Source organism: Chinchilla lanigera, unplaced genomic scaffold (assembly GCF_000276665.1).
Source record: "Chinchilla lanigera isolate Chin_1 unplaced genomic scaffold, ChiLan1.0 scaffold00024, whole genome shotgun sequence".
NCBI lineage: Eukaryota > Metazoa > Chordata > Mammalia > Rodentia > Chinchillidae > Chinchilla > Chinchilla lanigera.
Window position 1 is genome coordinate 17,643,599 of NW_004955425.1, and position 18,456 is coordinate 17,662,054.

Consider the following 18,456-nt stretch of genomic DNA (forward strand, 5'->3'; position numbering starts at 1 on the left):
GTGAGGGTGCAGCCACCAAAGCTGCTGAAGCTGTCCAGGGCCCAGGTTGTCTCATCCACTGGTGGGGGAAGATTGGGGGCTGTCATTTCTTTTTTTATGTGAAAGATTATTTTTTATCTGATTTCCTCTGTAGCCTCCTGGATTTGTTTCTTTACTTTGGTTCCTATGATTTCAGAAATTTCAGATATGCATCTTCCATTTTCCTCTATCTCCATGTCTCCTGGACTTGTTCTAGTTGGGCTAGAGGTCTGACATTTCATTTTACTCCTGCAACTTGTCATTTTTTTTCCAAAAAATTATTTTGTTTTCTGTGTTGATCCTTGTGTTTGTAGGTAGCTATATCTCTAGTAGGTAGCTATATCACTAGTATCAAGATCTCTCTAGGTAAAGTCTGTTCTTCAGGGAAGTCTTCTGAGAGGGAGGGTCTTGGTTCATGTCTGCCCCAAGATCCTACCTTTGAAATTGATTGTGAGATGGTGGTATCTATTTGGCTCAGTCCCCAATCTTTTGGTGTGGGGCTGTGGTAAGGTTATTACCCCATTACTCCCCAGTATTATTACAGAAGGGAGAACAACTAGTTACAGTGGGTATGACATCTTAGCTAAAGTGCAATTAGCAGTATCAATAGCATCAAGCAAGGTTTACAAATTGACAAACTGTGCTGTTAATTTTGTATGTTCAATTATAAGGGCAAAATCTACAGTTATATAACAGAAACAATCATAAATTAGGAGCTTGTACACAAAATACTTCCTCTTCGTATAGTGGTTTTACCCTGTGATGTGAATATTTAAGAAAGATAATGGATAAAATAGAGATAACTAAAAACAAAGTAGAAGCAAAGCTGGAGGACAAGGGATGATCATGCAGGTTTTGAGAAGCAAGATAAAAGGGCAGAAAAGAAAGAATGTAGGAGTAAGCAAAGGATTATTTGAGTTTAGTCTCTGGGTTTGGTGGATAGGATTAATTTTCTATGGCTAGAGTTCTCCTAACCATTTAGAAAAAAAAAGATAAGAAAAAAGAAAAGAAAACAAAGGAAAGATTGAAGAAAAGAAAGAAGAACATGGCCTCATCCACTTGCTTCTACTCCATGTATCTTTGAATTTTAGCACAAAGCTGGTTTACCTAACTTACCACCTGTTGACTGACATTGTTAATGTTGCTTTAGACTTGTCCACTTCACTAGTCCCACATGTCTATCCTGTGCTCCCTAGTTGCCATTTTACTGTGTGCCCTTCCCCTGGTCACCTACTCCTACTAATGTAGGGGGGAAGAGTAAGTCACCTGGATTCTTCCCACACCAGATGCTGAGTCCACGATGCATAGGAGAGGAGTTGGGTCCCTCGTGGCCCTGTTTCTGGGTCTCATGATTTAGGGGAAAGGAGCTGGATTGCTCCTGGGCTGACCAGTTGTCAGATCCTATGATCTATCTTGAGTATTGATTTTTCTTTTTTAATTTTGCACATTTCTTTTAAGGTTTTAGTTTTCTTCAGATGCTTATAATTTAAGCATATCAGTTCATCTTTACCTGTGGGTTGTCCTAATCTTCTATTGTGTTTATTGTATCCTATCTATAAAGTTTATGAGATAATAGAAGATATACCAGTACTATCTGAATAACGTTTTTGCTTAGTTTTCTCTTGGAATATGTGTTTAATAGTCTCCACGAATTTCTACGGGCCTTTCTGATCTCTTCAGTTGTAGAAACAAATTTCATATCTGTGAAATAAATTCAAATATTTTTGCTTTCTGCTAACCGAAATTAGGAATGTGATAGCAGTCAACATTTATCATTTGTCTGAATTGTCCATTCACTAATCATCTTAATGAATGTGTGATATAAGCAGGCAAAATCAGTCAAAAATTTAAAAGAAGAAAAAAATTAAGCATTAACTGTTCTTTTGGAAAAAAAAAATACAAAACAAAAAAAATGAATATTCTCAGGCCTTTGAAACTAGGTTTGGAACTTCATTGTATTACTCTTAATTTCCTGCTCTGTTTAAGTGGCGTTTCTAGATCCATTACAGTTTTTCTGTCTTTCAGATTGATAATATGCATTTTTCTATAGGCAGAAGTATCACATGGAAGTAATGGTTGGCCGTTACCACCAGATATTTGAAACAATAATGAAATCTGTAAGGTAGAAGTTAGAAAGCTCCCAGAGTCCAGAGTCTACCCTTCTAATATAGGAATTGAATCTTTATTGTGTTTTCAGAGTTTTGGGGCATGTAGTAGATTGATAAATGGTTTTCAACTTATAACCCCCAGCTAAATTGCTGGGTATGGGAGATTCACCTGGGGACTGTTGCCAGCAGCATAAGAGGCAGACAGAAAAAAGGCTTTTGGGAGCTAAAGTGGCTGTTAGGAGCTGACAGAAGCTGTTGGAAGCTGGTAGAAGCTGTAAGGAGCTGTTGGTTGTTTTGGAGGAGCTTGTAATGCTGGCTTTCCTGATGAACTTGGGAGTTTTCATCCTGCAAGGAGCTTGGAACCTCGTTGGCACTGAGAATGGCTTTGGTTCACTTTGGGGGAGCTCTGATTCTCACTTTGAGCATCACTTCCTGGCTCCAGATGGGAAGATGGTGCGCTGCCGATTTCCTGGGAAGTCTTGCTGCTTTGGCTTCCCTGACGGGAACTCAGCCATCTTGATCATCAGAGGAGCTCAGGACCTCACTGTTGCTGAGGATGGCTGTGGTATCTTTCAGGAGAGCTCTGGTTCTTCTGAGCATCTCTTCCTGGCTCCAGTGCAGATCCCTCAGCCTGCTAGCACAGATCCTTCATCTCATTGGCAGAGACTTCCTAGATTCCACCACTGACCTTTGGGCCTTCCCAGCATGCATCCGTGAAACAGGCCTGCGTGAGACATTGTCGTGGGCTCTGGGCTTCCAGTTGGATTCAGGGGAAGCACTGCTATGAGCTCTAGGTCTTCAGCTGGACTCATGCAGGACATTATCTCAGGATCTAGGCCCTCAGCTGAATTCTTAGTCTATGTTGTGTAGACAGATTTCCTGCATTCTCTTGTATATTATTCTTTGGGTGACTATTATAAATAATCTTATAACATACGTGTCCTGAATTATATACTGTTCTCCCTTACAAAAATATCCCCCAAACCAAGACAGGGCACTCCCCCTCACTCTGTGCTACTTTATTTAGCTTTCCTTTTCAAGTTATTTTGGTATAATGGAGTCCCAATAATCATGCTTAAATTGTATAAAATAGTAGGGAGATGAAGAACACACACAACTGTCTATCTGCCTTATAAGGAACTTTCTCTGAAGCCTTATTTTATAACTTTTCAATGGTATATCATTGAATATATCTAACTCTAGAACTTTGGAAAATTGGAGTTATCTAGATGAGGACTAAGTAAAATATAGTCCTTGAATGAATGCTTATATATAAAATGTTTTCTTTTGTATGAAGAGCAGAACAGAAAATTTGAAAGCAAGAGTTCAAAAATATGATGAAATTTTGGAAACAGTGCAATGTTTTAATTATGCTGTACAAACACAATGACTAACATTGGTTTACAAAACAGGGAATTAAAAAAGTTGCGACCATTTATATAGAGTAAAATGTAGATGCTTTGAAAGGGGATAATGAACATTGGGAAGTGAGTCAACAATCTCTGCCACAGTTGCGTTCTCCATGGGGCTTCTGGAAAGGACAAAGAGCACAGGTTGCAGGTGGGACAAATGACACCACACAAAGAGAGATTCCCTTTGGCAGCTGCTATGGGTTTTATAATTTCTTGTCAGATTCCTCTAAGGTTTTATTTGTAAAATATTAAATTTTGTGCTTTGTAAGGTAAAGAGCAGAAACATCACCTATACTGTATAGAATAGAATTTTAAAAGATAGTTTTATCTTTAATCAGAAATTTGGAGGAGGGGTAGGTGCAGGATGGATCAATATAGGACAAAAGGTAAGAGTTTGGAAAATAAAACCATTATTTGTTTTTCAAAAAAAAGTAAATTGATGTTGTTCTTATACAAAGGATATGGGAAAAAGGAAACGTATTTATGTATCTAGTTGAGAAACCTAAGTGAGATTCATAATGAACCATTGTCCAATAACTCTCACTTAGGAAACTCCCACTTTCTTTTTGGAAATGTTTAAATTGAGAATTGTTTCCCATATAAAATGCTGAATACATGCAGCCACATGGGCTGAAAATTTTCATTTAAAAAGCTAGATTTTTAGTAAGTCAAAATAATACCTTCATTACTTATTTTTAATTTTTATTTCATAACATTTATTGCAGCATTCAATAACTACATTAATCACTGGTTATTTGAGAGATGCAAATTAAAACAACACTGAGATTCCATCTCACCCTGGAAATAATGACTATCATTAAGAAATCAACCCATAACAAATGCTGAAGGAGCTGTGGGGAAAAAGGAACATGTCTCCACTGTTGGTGGGAGTATAGACTGGTGCAACCATGATGGAAATCAGTGTGGAGATTCCTCAAAAGGCTAGGATTGGAGGCCCCACTTAACCCAGCTATTCCCCTTCAGAGTATCTTCCTAGAAGAATTAAAAACTTCATACCAAAGTGATATATGTGCACCCATATTTATAACAGCACAATTTGCAATAGCTAGATTTTGGAAACAACCCAAATGCTCATCAACCAAGGAATGGACAAAAAAAATGTAGTCTTTTATACAGTGGAGGAGTACTCAGCCATAAAGAAGGATAAGCTGGAGACTTTTATAGGTAAATGAATGCAATTTGAGACCATATTCATAAGTGAAGTAAACCAGATGAGCATGGGTAAACATTGTACTGTCTCTCTAGCGTGAGAAGCTAAAAGAGTAAATAAGGTTTAAAATGTACAGAAGACATTGTAAAATGGGAAGAAACTGTTCAAATAGAAAGAGAAATTGGGATGTGGTAAAGTAGAAAAGAAGGAAGGGAAAAGCAAAAAAAGTGTGTGTGTGTGTGTGTGTGTGTGTACACATATGTGTATATATATATGTAGTAGTTAAGATAGCTACTTATAAGTTAAGATAGCTATATATATATGTAGCAGTTAAGATAGTGTGTGTATATACATATATATGTAGCAAATAAGATAGTGTGTATATATATGTTATATATATGTAGTAGTTGAGGTAGCTACTTATAAGTTAAGATAGCTATATACATATATGTAGTAGCTAAGACAGCTACTAATAGTATATTGTCTTGTTTTGAAATTTTGTTTTGTTTTATCTCTTTAAAATAAAATTTAAAAAAAATAAAAAATAAGTATGTTAACATGTTTTTAATCTCACATGACTTCATATGAATCAAAAGGTAATTTCCTAAGAATAAGTTAACTGAGGATTAAAAGAGGGTTAAGATTTCTTTCCTTCAGGAATTCAAGGCACTTAGAGAGATATTGTTATAATAAAGGATGTTTTGCTTATGGTTTTCTTTGTCTTTCTGGCCTGAGAAATAAACACTCCACTGAAAAGCATGCATTTTACCGGATTAGATTGGCAGAACATGCTTCTGTAATCACCTCTCTGATGTGATTATGAGTGGTGTACTAAATGCAGAGTCATTCACCCAGCTGTCATTTGGGTAACTTGCTGAGACAGGTCTATTGAATCATAGGGATTTATTTTGTTATTATTTGGTGAATGTTCATAAAACTATAAATACATAAATGTCATTAAATATGCAACTGAAGAATTAGAACATGTGAGAACATACATTAAAGTTTTAGGAGCTTCTGTGTTTTATTAAAAGCCACGGGGCATTTTAGATTTGACATCTAAAATTTAATCAAATTGTAAGATTACAGCATTTAATCATATTTTGATTTACAGACCATTAGTTCTTTTGGACCCTTACTCTAAGGATGAGATTACAATATTACATATATTTATCTATTATCATTGATCATATAGTTGCAAAATTATAATATTGTGTACCTATGTACAACTTTTTCCATTCTATTCTATATTCTACACAATATCACAATTGTGTATTTCAGTTTAGTAACCATCTCTGATTTATTGTAAACCATTCTTCCTTCTAAAGCACACAGCCACCCTGAATACATGTTTTTTGAACCATGTCAGTGTCATATTTTTGTATTTATATTTTATTCTTGAAGTAGATTTCAGTACTTATCAGAAAATTATATCTATAACTTTTGAAGTTAGGGACCTTATAGACCTAGCATACCCAATTCCATGTGACTTGCAACTAGTCCTTACTATATTAGAACATAAGTAGTAATTATGTATTCATAGGCAGCAGTTAAATGAAAGTGAAATCAATCAGGGCATTACAATGTATCTCTATTATCACATTAAGCTAATATTTTATGGTGTATGTAGCTTGAGGGAATATATCAGTCTACAAAATTGTGCTTGACAATATATTGCATAGTATTATGATATTGTGAATTCACCTACCTGTGAAGGTGGTACTCCTAACTTTACATGAAATGTGATTTGAGAAATTCACATCACACTGTTCTTGTATTATTCTCTCTCCTCTCGGTAGTAATTCAAACAGGACTTCAGAATAGATATTCCATAATATAGCTGATGGAATAAAGGAAGCAAAACAAAGTTGCAATTACATTTATGGTCTGAACTTTTTGAGAGTTTCCTGCTACCTATAATCACATTATATGTTCCCTGCAGTGAGAGGCCAGATCATTCAGCAATATGTTCTTTTATTTTCAAGATCTCTATATTTTAACATCTGATTGGTAAAGTCACTCACACTCTCCATTCAAGTTTATTTCTTCAAATTTCATTAATGCATACATGTATTTTTTCTTTCAAAAGAGTGCTTAAGTACATTTTCAGACTCAAAACAGAAGATATTAGAAAGTGTAGGAAGTGTTGGTTTTTTTTTTTCAATAAATGTCTCAGTTGGGGACAAAAAATTTAAACAGTGAATGTTTTTGAAAATCATCTTCTGGAGGAAAATGTAGATGAAAAGACATGGCTTAGCGTCAAAAAACAATACTGGGGTTTCCTAAATCTGTGTCACAGGGTTAAATTTACCTGGTCAGTTGTTAATGGTGTTGGAAAGCTAGAGGTGCTGGAAAGTGCAGCCAATATGCAATTGAATTTATTGCCTATAAAATATTAGACAGTACAACTCTTTAAGCAAACAGATTCTAAATAGAGAAAGGGGAGATTCAGGGGCCATCCTTTAGCCCAAATTTACCCACTACACACGCTTCCTTCTATGGGTGAGATGGCCATTAGGTAGCAGGCATGTTACATCAATGAACGTTTCCTCCATATTTAGGACAAAGGAGCAGGAACCATAATTTATTTTTCAATAAGTGTGTGTGTGTGTGTGTGTGTGTGTGTGTGTGTGTGTGTGTGTGTGAATTTTGGAAGACATCAAGCTTTTGTTTGTTCTGCCCATAAAATAAAGTTCTATTTGTTCATTTAATCACATTATACAGGTTAAAAATTAGTTAGGATATGTTAGTTAAGTTATTTGAATCTGCCAAATATTTTGTTTTATTTTCCAAGAATTTGATTTTTTATGAGTAATAATGATAAAGTTTTAAAATCTTAATGATGTGTGGTTTTGCTTTTAAATACCATCCCCCAATAATTTATTGAGAGAATTGTACATGGTGTTTTCATAATTCCATTATTTCTTTCATATTTGTTGTCCTTTATTCACATTTTACTCTTGACTTCTAAGAACCACTAGTTCTATGAGCTAGATATTTTTTGCTTTATCCTTTTGTATATGCCCAATGTCTAGACCTTGGCACATGGTAGAAACTTAATAGATATGAATTTATTATATTTGCTTTCAAAGCTATATTCCAGCATCAGTTAGAGGATGAGACATTTGTTCTATAAGTCTTGGCATCAACAGACTTCTCATAAAAGAAACATAAGGCTTCACACTGATTATTCATCTTACACTGTATACCTGCCAGATGCTATTAAAGGCAAAAAATAATTTTAGTGATAAGGATATTGTATGAGAAATGGATTTGATGATAAAATATTTATGAAACCAACACAATTGTGCTAGTAAAAATAATTTATTTTGTTGCCTACTTCATGTACAGAAGAAGATTATTAGACCCTGGATACACATTCCAATTTTTGTTGAGAATGTTGAAACCAATTTTATCCAATATTTTACAAGAAACACACAAGTTATTTTGTAAAATCATAAAGTCTGAAATTCCTAGGTGTATTTTTTTCCACATTCTTCTACTTTCTGACATCATTTCTTTACAGCCACTCCCTATGAATCACAATCTGGTATTATACATGGTAAATAGGATAGGAATGAATATAGTACAGGTACTACAAGGACAAAAGGTACAAAGGAAGATAAAAGGGAAAATCAAGTTAAAAATCACACATCACTTAAATTTAAGCCCAAAGTGTCTCTAATGGACATCTGGATGTATGAAATGCTGATCCTAAATTACTGTGAAGATTGGTAGTGCAGGTGAGATCTGTCATTACTTTTAACTTGATGATTGTTGCTTTTTCAGTGTGACAGCCACAAGTTCTTCCAAAAATGGTCGCTGAATGCAGTTTTCACTTTTTCTTGCATTCTCCAGACCAGCTTTGCAATTCTCCACTCCACAGGAGCCAGCAATCCCAAGGAATTTCTTCCCCTCTGAGTTCTAAATTTCAATTGTATGTGACTTCTTTTCCATGTTTTAGTAATTTCAATTTCCTTGCTTTAATCCATCTACTGGAAAAATGGTTTCTACTTCCAGTAGTTGGTACCTCCTTGATAATATAACAGAGGCTTCTTTAAAATTAGGGGGATTGAACAAGGCTATATTGTTTTTTTTCCTTTCCAGCTCTGTCGCATGCTGGGAGAGGAAACATCATCCCTTATCACAGTGCCAACCAATCCAAAATATCATATTTATAAGCCAAGTCTGCAGCATGCTGTGCGTATTTCTTGCTTTTGTTCCTCTCTTATGAAAGTCTAACACTGCTGTAGGTTCAGGAAGATAGATTCCTCTGGCTGTTTTCCCTGCTATGGCCAAATATTAATAAATTCAGTTTTCACTGTAAATCATTTCTGTCTTGGTTAATTTGGCTCTTCATGTTGGGACTGAACCTGATTGTTAAGCCACTCAGAGTCAGGCCTCTGTCTGTGGGCCCCAGTAATAACATCTTACATTTCTTACAGTTATCTAAGTAATTTTAGAGGTTATTAACAACTCTGCCTGTAAGGAGTTGAACAGTAGCAAAGGGCGGAAGGCATCTTTAATCAGTATGACCAGGCTAGGCAGCGCAGAGCAGTTCAACATCTGTCATAAATGGGGACTGAAGTAGCTTTAATGTTTTATAAGAAGAGAGAACAACGACGAGAGTTGAGGGCTTGCATGGCTGGGGTATTTGCATAACTGGCAGCTTAGGAAATACTGGTCAAATCCAGGTCTGCTTGATTAGCGTCTCAGGACTGGCTCTGTGAAGTCTTGGTGAAGTAGAGAAAGTTGAGACCCAACCCTTCCCCTTCCCCCTGACATCTGCAAAGTGGTATGATCTGACTGGGCTGCCAAACCCTGTCCTAATCCTGGGCACTGCTGCCACCTCTCTGAGAGCATCCAAGAAACCATGCTTGTGGCAAAAACTGGGGAAGCACCATGGCCCGATTTGCTCTCCCTCCACACCCCTTACATTCAGTGGGCCAGGGGTAGCAAGGCAGTTCCTCCTGGAGAAGTCACAACAGTCACACAGCCAGTTTTAGTCCTCCCACTTCCATATAAGCATAAGACATTTTTTAAAAACTTTCTCCATGACAGCTGAAACTGTTCTAGCTGCTCTACACTCACTCGGGAGGCCCTGACTGTAACCAACTTAACAAATAGACCCATTCCTAAGGACACTGCCTTATGGCCATTTTGCAGGGCTTTGCCCCTCCAGTTTGTTCCAAAAATACTTAAATTGTTCTGAAAATGCAAGACATTGCACTTGCAAGCCAGCTCCTCCTCTAAATAAGCAGCTTCTCCCTCTCATCAGTCAAGGAAGGCTCCCCTCAGCTTACTATCACCCTGTGCTGCAACATGGGCCCTTATAAAGTCCACACTTTGGTAATCCTATTCCAGATTCATAATTTTACCTTGGGTCTAGTGGGCGGAAAGAGCTTGGAAAAACTACGAGTTTTTAAGTCTATGGAAGTCTGGAGATGCATAGCTACAGCAGTAGTGGAGACTGAGGGACGGTGATGGTCAAAGCCCAAGGCCCAAAGCAAAGGTGAGGCCTGAGTCTTCCAACAGAACCAAAGCTGAGACAGAGCTGAGGCTGTCAGTGAAGGCCAAGGCCAAAGCAAATCTGATTCCAAGGCAAGGCCTAAGGCCCAAGCTGCTGTGCAGAAGAAGCCTGAGCCTGAGATCAGGGACCAGAGAATGCTAGAGGGGCGATGGCTGAGGCCTGGCGCCTGAGACAAAAAAGATGAAGGCTGAGACGAGGTCAGTGGCATTAGTGGAGCACCCTGGAGAGGTAGGTGTCAGCCAAGGTGAAACATTTCTGAGACATTTGTGGTGGACTGCTCTAGAGGGGCAGCAAATGTTGCTGTTAGGGCTTCAAAGAGCCTCAAAGAGGAACTATATATTCGGACAGCAGGGGAGCTAATAGGGCGGTTAGAAGCCACAAACAATGCTAAGAATTACAATACCAACAGCTCAGTACTAATAACGAAGAGACACTAGACAATGTGATTCAAGACTCAGCTGAAATATTAAGGACTGATATTGAAAGTCCAGAGTCACTAACTTCAAGGGAACCACCCTTTGCCAATTCAAGATTTCCATTCAAATTGAGGAAAAGAATGCTCAGCTGATTGGTACATTGACAGAGCCACCATTGCTTGCTTGAAGGATTGATTTGGTTTCTACTATGAGCTCCTTGCTTCGAGAAGGTAGTCTCAGTTCCTGTCATGGATTAATTTCTCCTGCTTAGGGGTGGTTGACTTCTTTTTTTGTTAATTTTAAAGATAATTTTTAAAAAATGACAAAATAAAAATAACATAGACAGAAACAAAACAAAGCAAAAACAATAAAAATGATACAGGTTTCAAAGCAAAATTATAGGAATTAACAGTGGGTGTTATATTATACATTGTTATCTTCAACAAAGTTGCTCAGATCACCAGATATAAAAATGCAAGACTAATCAAACCATTAAAGAGAATAAAAAACAATATAACAAAAATATTAGAAATGATACAGAGCTTCATTAAATAAGATGGTAAGAATTCACCAATGGTTGTTATATTGCATATTGTTGTCTTCAAATTACTTGCTCAGATTACCAGATATAAGCATTCAAAATTGGTAAAAAAATTTAAGCATTAACTTTTCTTTTCAATAAACCACCAGATATCAGCAGTACAATTATCCCAGCTATCCTTCTCCATATATATATATTTATATGTATGTGTGTGTGTATATATATATATATATATATATATATATATGTATATATACACTTTCCCTTTCTTCTTTCTTTCTTTTAATCCTTTCCATCATCCCAGTTGTTCCTTCCCTTAGCAATTTCTTTCCCTTTCACAATGTCTATTGTACCCTCTGGGTTATATTTACTCTTTCAGGTTCTTGCACTAGGGAGACAATATGATGTTTACACATGTGGACCCAATTTATTTCATTTATGAGTTTTGTCTCTAGTTGTATCCATTTACCTACCAAAGTCTTGAGTTTATATCCATTTAATAGCTCAGTAATACTCCACTGTATTAAAATACCACTTTTTTTCAATCCATTCTTCCATTGATGGGCATTTGGGTTGGTTACAAAATTTAGCAATGACAAATTCTGCTGCTATAAACGTGGGTACACATGTATCACTGTGGTATGATGTCTGTAATGCTTCTGGGAAAATATACAGAAGGGGAATAGCTGGGTTAAGTGGGACCTCTAATCCTAATTTTGTAAGGAATCTCCACACTGAATTCCACAGTGGTTTTACCAATCTAATTTACCACCAGCAGTGGAGAAGAGTTTCATTTTCCCCAAATCCCTCCAGCATTTGTCACTGGTTCACTTTTTGATGACAGCCATTCTTCCTGGGGTGAGATGGAATCTCAGTATGGTTTTAATTTGCATTTCTTGAATGACCAATGATGATGAGCATTTTTTTCATACATTTATTTGCCATTTGTATTTTTTCATCTGAGAAATCTTGCATCAGTCAGGTTTCACAAGAGAAAATAACCTCAGATGTCCAGTTTTGGATTTGTTCTGTGAACTTAGGGGTCTGGTTTTTAAAAATTCTTTTATGTTTTAGATAGAAGTCCTTTGTCTGAGAAGCAGTTGGACATAACTTTTTCCCAATTTGTTGGTTTTCTTTTGATTATGTTAATAATTTCTTTTGATGTGCAAAACTTTTCAGTAGGATAAGATCCCAGTTGATTCTTTGAAGTATTTTCCATGCATTTTCGTTTTGTTCATGAACTCTTTGCCTTCCCCTATGTCTTCAAGATTTCCACCTAATTTCTCTTTCAGTGGATTTAGTGTTTCCATTTGAATATTTAACTCTTTAATCCAGTTTGACTTTAGTTTAGTGCATGGTGATAGACATGTGTCTAGTTTTAGTTTCAACATGTGGAAAGTCAGTTTTTCAGGCACCATTTGTTGAAGAGGCTATCTTTCTTTCAGTGAACATGTTTGGCCCCTTTGTCAAAAATAAGGTGGTTGAGTGTGTCTGTAGTTGTGTCTGTATCTTCTAATCAGTTCCATAGATATTCAGGTATGTTTTTGTGCCAGTACCATTCTGATTTTATCAAAATAGGTTTTTAATATAATTTCAAGTCAGGGATTGTGATGCCTCCTGCATTTCTTTTCTTGTCCAGGATTGCTTTTGCTATTCTAGGCCTCCTCTGGTTCCAGATAAATTTTAGGAATATTTTCTCTAGATCTGTGAGGTATACTAATGGTATTTTAATTGGGATTGCATTGAATCTGTACAACACTTTTGGGAGTATGGCCATTTTCAAAATGTTGGTTCTTCCTATCCATGAGCAAGGAATATCCTTCCATTTTCTGAAATCCTCTTTGATCTCTTTTATGAGAGTACTGCAATTTTCACTGTATAGATATTTTCTTTCCTTTCTTTGATTGAATCTTAAGTATTTCACTTTTCAGATACTATTATGAAATTTGAGGTTTCCCTAATTTCTCTCTCAGTCTATTTGTTTTTTTTTGTGCAGAGATATGCTATTGCATCTTGAATATTAACTTTATATTCAGCTATGATACTAAATTTGGTTGTTAAATCTATCAGCATTTTGGTGTATTTTGGGGGGTCTTCCATGTAAAGTATCATATCATCTGTGAATAATGATAATTTCACATCTTTTCCTATCCTACTCCTTTTATTTCTTTCTCTTGTCTCATTCCTCTGGCTGATATTTACAAAACTATATTGAATAAGAGCGGTGACAGTGGACATTCCTGTCTTGTTCCTGATTTTAAAGTGAAAGTTTTCAGTTTTTGTCTCTTTAGTACAATGATGGCTATTGGTTTGTCATAGGTGGCTTTTATCAGAGTGAGATAAAGACCATATATTCCTATTTTCATAAGGTTTTTATCATAAATGAGTGCTGGAATTTGTCAATAGCTTTTTCTGCATCTATTGAGGTGGTCATGTGATTTTTTTCTTTGGCTCTGATGATATGGTGTATTGCATTAATTTATTTGTCTATATTAAACTTTCTCTAAATTCTTGGGATGAATCCCACCTGGTCATGGCATATGATCTTCTTGATTATTTCCTGCATTCTGTTTACTAGTATTTTATTGGGTAAATTTTTCATCTATATTCATTAGGCATATTGGCCTGTAGTTCTCTTTTTTGGTTGGGCCACGTCTGGTTTTGGTATTAGGGTAATACTTGCCTCCAGAAGTGAGTTAGGGAGAATTCCTTCCCTTTTAATTTCATTAAAGAGTTTAAGAAGAATTGGCATGAAAGTTTCCCTAAATTTCTTATAGAATTCAGCTGTTAATCCATCATTGTATTGTTTTCTTATTCTCCACTGTGTTAATTTCTGCTGTAAGCTTTATGATTTCCTGTCTTCTTTGTGCTTTGGCTTGACTTGCTCTTCTTTTACTAGAAGCTTGAGGTACAGCAAAAGATTGTGTATTTGTATTCTGCTTTTCTGATTTGGGAATCCACCACTATAAATATCCCTCTGAGAACTGTTTTCATTGTGTCCCACAGGTTCCTGTAAGTTATATCTGCATTTTCATTAGTTTGTACACATTGCTTAATTTCTTCTTGAATTTCATCTGTGACTCATTGTTCATTCAGGAGGATGCTATTAAATTTCCATGTGTTTATGGAGATTTTGCAATTTCTTTTGTCATTAATTTCCAATTTCATTGCACTATGGTCCAATAGTATGCATGGGATAATTTCAATTCCTTTTCATTTAGTATGTTCTGTGTGCTAGTATACGATCTATTTTAGAGAACATCTCATGTGCAGCTGAGAAGAATGTGTACTGTGATGTTGTTGGGTGGAACACTGTAAATGTCTATGAAGTCCATTTTTTCACAAGTTTGGTTTAGTTCTGTTATTTCTTTGCTGATTTTCTCTCTAGTTGATTTATCTCTTTGTGACAAAGTGTTGTTAAAGTCCCCTGTTATGACTGTGTTACTGCTTATTTCTTTTTTCACATCTATTAAAATTTGTCTTATATAGTTGGATGCTCCTGTATTTGGTGCATAGATGTTTATGATTGTTACCTTTTCCTCTTGAAGTTTTCTCCTAACAGGTATGTAGTGACCTTCTTTATTTCTTTTGATGGTTCTTGGTCAGAACCATCTACAGTTCACATTGTCTGTAAAACAGAATAGCTACTCCTGCTTTTTCCAGATTTCTGTCACATGGAGTATTGTGCTCCATCTTTTGGCTTTCAGGCTAGGAATTTCCTTTTGAGTGAAATGTGTTTCTTATATACAGTATATTGTTGGATTTTATTTCTTGATCCACTCTGCCAGTCTGCTTCTTTTGATTGGTGAATTGAGACTGTTTACATTGATGGTTATCATTGATATATATTGGCTTATCTTTGTCATGTTATTTTCTTGCTGTTGGTTCCTCATTTTTCCCTCTGTTATTTGCTTGCTCTTCTTAGTGGTTCCTTTCTATTGATGTTCTCGAAGTTGTGGTAATTTTTATCTCTTTCTAGAATATCTTTTAGTACTCTTCTTAGTGTTGGTTTGGTGCTCATGAATATCTTCAGGTTCTTCACCATGGAAATATTTCATTTGTCCATTAATTTTGTAGGATAGTTTTGCAGAGTACATCAATCTGTGTTGGAAGTTGTTCTCTTTCAGGACCTGAAATACTTCACACTCTTCTTGATTTTATGGTTTGTGTTGAGAAGTCTACAATGATCCTGATTGATTTAACTTTACAGTTGATCTCTTTCTCTTCTCTAACAGCTTTTAATATTCTGTTCTTTTGCTGAGTTTCTAGGATCTTGATTATTTTATGTCTGGGTGTAGATTTATTTTATTATGGCTAACTGAAGTTGTATATGCTTCACTAACTGTATGTCAGGTTTTTTCTATGCTTGGGCAATTTTCTGCTAGTATTCTGCAAATAGTCTTTTAATATCATTTGTGTGGATTCTTGTTGTGTCTTTAACACCTATTAATCTCACATTGTTTTTCTTTGCATCATCTTTCAGTTTTTGAATTGTTATTTCCTGATTCCCTGTTACTTTTAGGTGGTCCTTCCTTTCATGATCATGACCTACAATGCTGTCTTCAAGGTCTGAAAGTCTATCTTCAGCTTCATTCCATTGATTTTGCCAGTTTTCAATGAAATTTTTAATTTCCTGGTTATCTGTTTGAATCTGTTCCATGAATTCTAATTCTTTCCTATGTTGTTCAATATTTCCATCATTTTTCTGTGCTCTTCTATGTTTTAATCTATATCTGATATAGATGTTCTATGCAATTCTTTCATTATTGTTGTCATTTCTTTTTTATTTGAGAGATTATTTCTGATCGGATGTCTTCTATGGCCTGATAGAGCTGTTTCTTTATTTCAGTTAGTATCACTTCAGAAATTTCAGATGTATGACTTCTAAGCTCTTCTGTGTCGATTTCTCTTGGACTTGTTCTGGGTGAGGTGAAAGTCTGAGATTTCATTTCAAACCTTAATTTTGACATTTTTGAAGATGTGGATGTTTGCTGGAGCTCAGTCTCTCACTCTTGTGATAGTGTGGAGTGGCTGGGCAAGAACCTGAAGGTGCCTTGTGCTCAGCTTGGCTCCTGCAATGGTGTGTTGGGTCAGGGTGCTATCACTAATGCTCTTTAAGCTTTCTGGGGCTCTGTTGGTTCCCATACTGGTGAGGGAGTGGGGAGGAGTGGCTCATTGAGTTTGCCAAAGCTTTCCCGAATTCAGCTTGGTTCCCATGTGAGGTTCCTGAAGCTGTACAAGGCTCAGCCTTGCTCCCATGAGGTGCAAGAGTTGTAGTAACCTAGGCCCCCAAAGTTATCTGGGGCTCAGCCTGGCTCCTACACAGGTGGTGGAACAGTGGAGGAGAAGTCACTGAGGCCCCTGAAGCTGTCCATACCTCAGTCTGGCTCCTGTGGGTGGGGGAGGGCAGGGGTGGTTTACCCCTTAATGGGTACTCTGCAAAGCTCTGCTTTTTCTGAATTCTGAGGTGATTATATGATTAGGATAATGGCTGGAGGCTTGTAGTCATTGCTAAGGGGTCTAGCATTGGATGCTGTAAAAGCTGACAATTAAATATTCTTGCAAACCTTAAAAATTACTTTAGTTACTCTTAATGTCTTCATTCTGGAAGGGGGATGTGGTATGCTAGATAAATTTGGGCCTAGTAAACCTTGTTAACATTCTTACATACAGAGCTGAGTGGGGATCTGACTCACATTTTTAAACTAATAAGGGATCCAGGCGTGGTGGCACACTCTTGTAATCCCTGCACTCGAGAGGCTGAGGTAGGAAGATTGTTCCCAGTTTGAGGCCAGCCTGCACTACAAAGTGAGCTCAAGATCAGCCTTAACTGCACAGCGAGACCCTGTCTCAAAAAGACAATCAATCAATCAATCAATAAAGTAATAAGGTAGACATGTAAAATGAAAGAAGAGATACCAAGCTTACCCTGCTGAGTGATGCATTGGCTATGTGCAGGTCCAGCTTTGATGTCCCTTTTATATGCATTGTGAATTCTTTCTATTTGTACAACAGATAGAGGTTTTTTCTTTCATCTTGGATCATGACTGACAAATAGTTTCCCATTAACTTGTCTATTACTGTATTTGTTTTCATCATGTAATAAACCATCCTGCTATGGGGCTATGTAGATTTCAGATGTACATAAATCAGATTACCTATCAGGCTGGAATAGAATTTTTGGGAAATTACTTTAAGTTTCTTAGCTTTAGTATCCTTCTCTGAAAATAACTGTCATCACATATGTTATGAGGATCAAATGAGATAATGTTTATAAATCACACAGGGTAGTTTCAGTAAATGACATGGAAATGATCAAAGCAAAGTGCTAAGTTTAAATTCTCAGAACTGAAAGGTTTGTACTTAGTTTACTTGCTTTAAGACCCAAAATTCTCCAATCTAGAGGTCTTGAGTGATATATAAAAGTAAAAAATTTAGTGACATCTTAAATGTCTGTTAGCACCTAGAGCGATTGAATGTGATTTTTAGATGTCCACTATAATCTCTAAAGCAAGACGTCCTTTCACATAAGTTTACCATTTTGTAGTAGAGTCTTAACAGATAATAAAATAGAGAAATTGAAATAGTACTTTAAGAATTAGAATTTTAGTGCTATATTCCCTATAAGTTAAAGTACTTCCGTATATTGTACAGGAACAGACTAACTGCCTTTCTAATTTGATAAAATTGTAAATAAACTCATTTCTTCACCAATACAGGCTTTCTCTTACTCTTAATATCAAGCCAGCCAATGAAGTGGCTAGATTCTGACCTTGGGTTGCATACCTGGTAACAATAACAATTAAATATTGTCTGAATTAATTTCAGGGATTGTGATACTACTCAGAAATTTTAAATAACAGTTAAATGTTGCCTGAATTGATTTCAGCATTTATGATACTATTTAGAAATGTATTTTAAAAATTAAAAATAGTTTACCTTAATAATACAAACTTTTTCCAATAAAAAACTTGCTTTTCTTTATCACTAGTATGAAGAGTATTCCTTTTTAGAATATTTGTAATGAATGTTGTGTAGGCAACAGACTTGGTTTAAGATTTGCTGAGTTCAAGCCAGATGACACCCTTGCTAGCTCTATGAACTTGACACCTTTACCAGACTTCACTGTGTTTCAATTCTTTCTTAAAAAGAGGATAGTAATTCCTAACATGTAAGTTAAATGAGTTATTATAGATGAAGCATTTAGAATATTCCTTGTCATGCTTAAAAATCTTTTAGCTCTTTTGTCAAATTTAACAT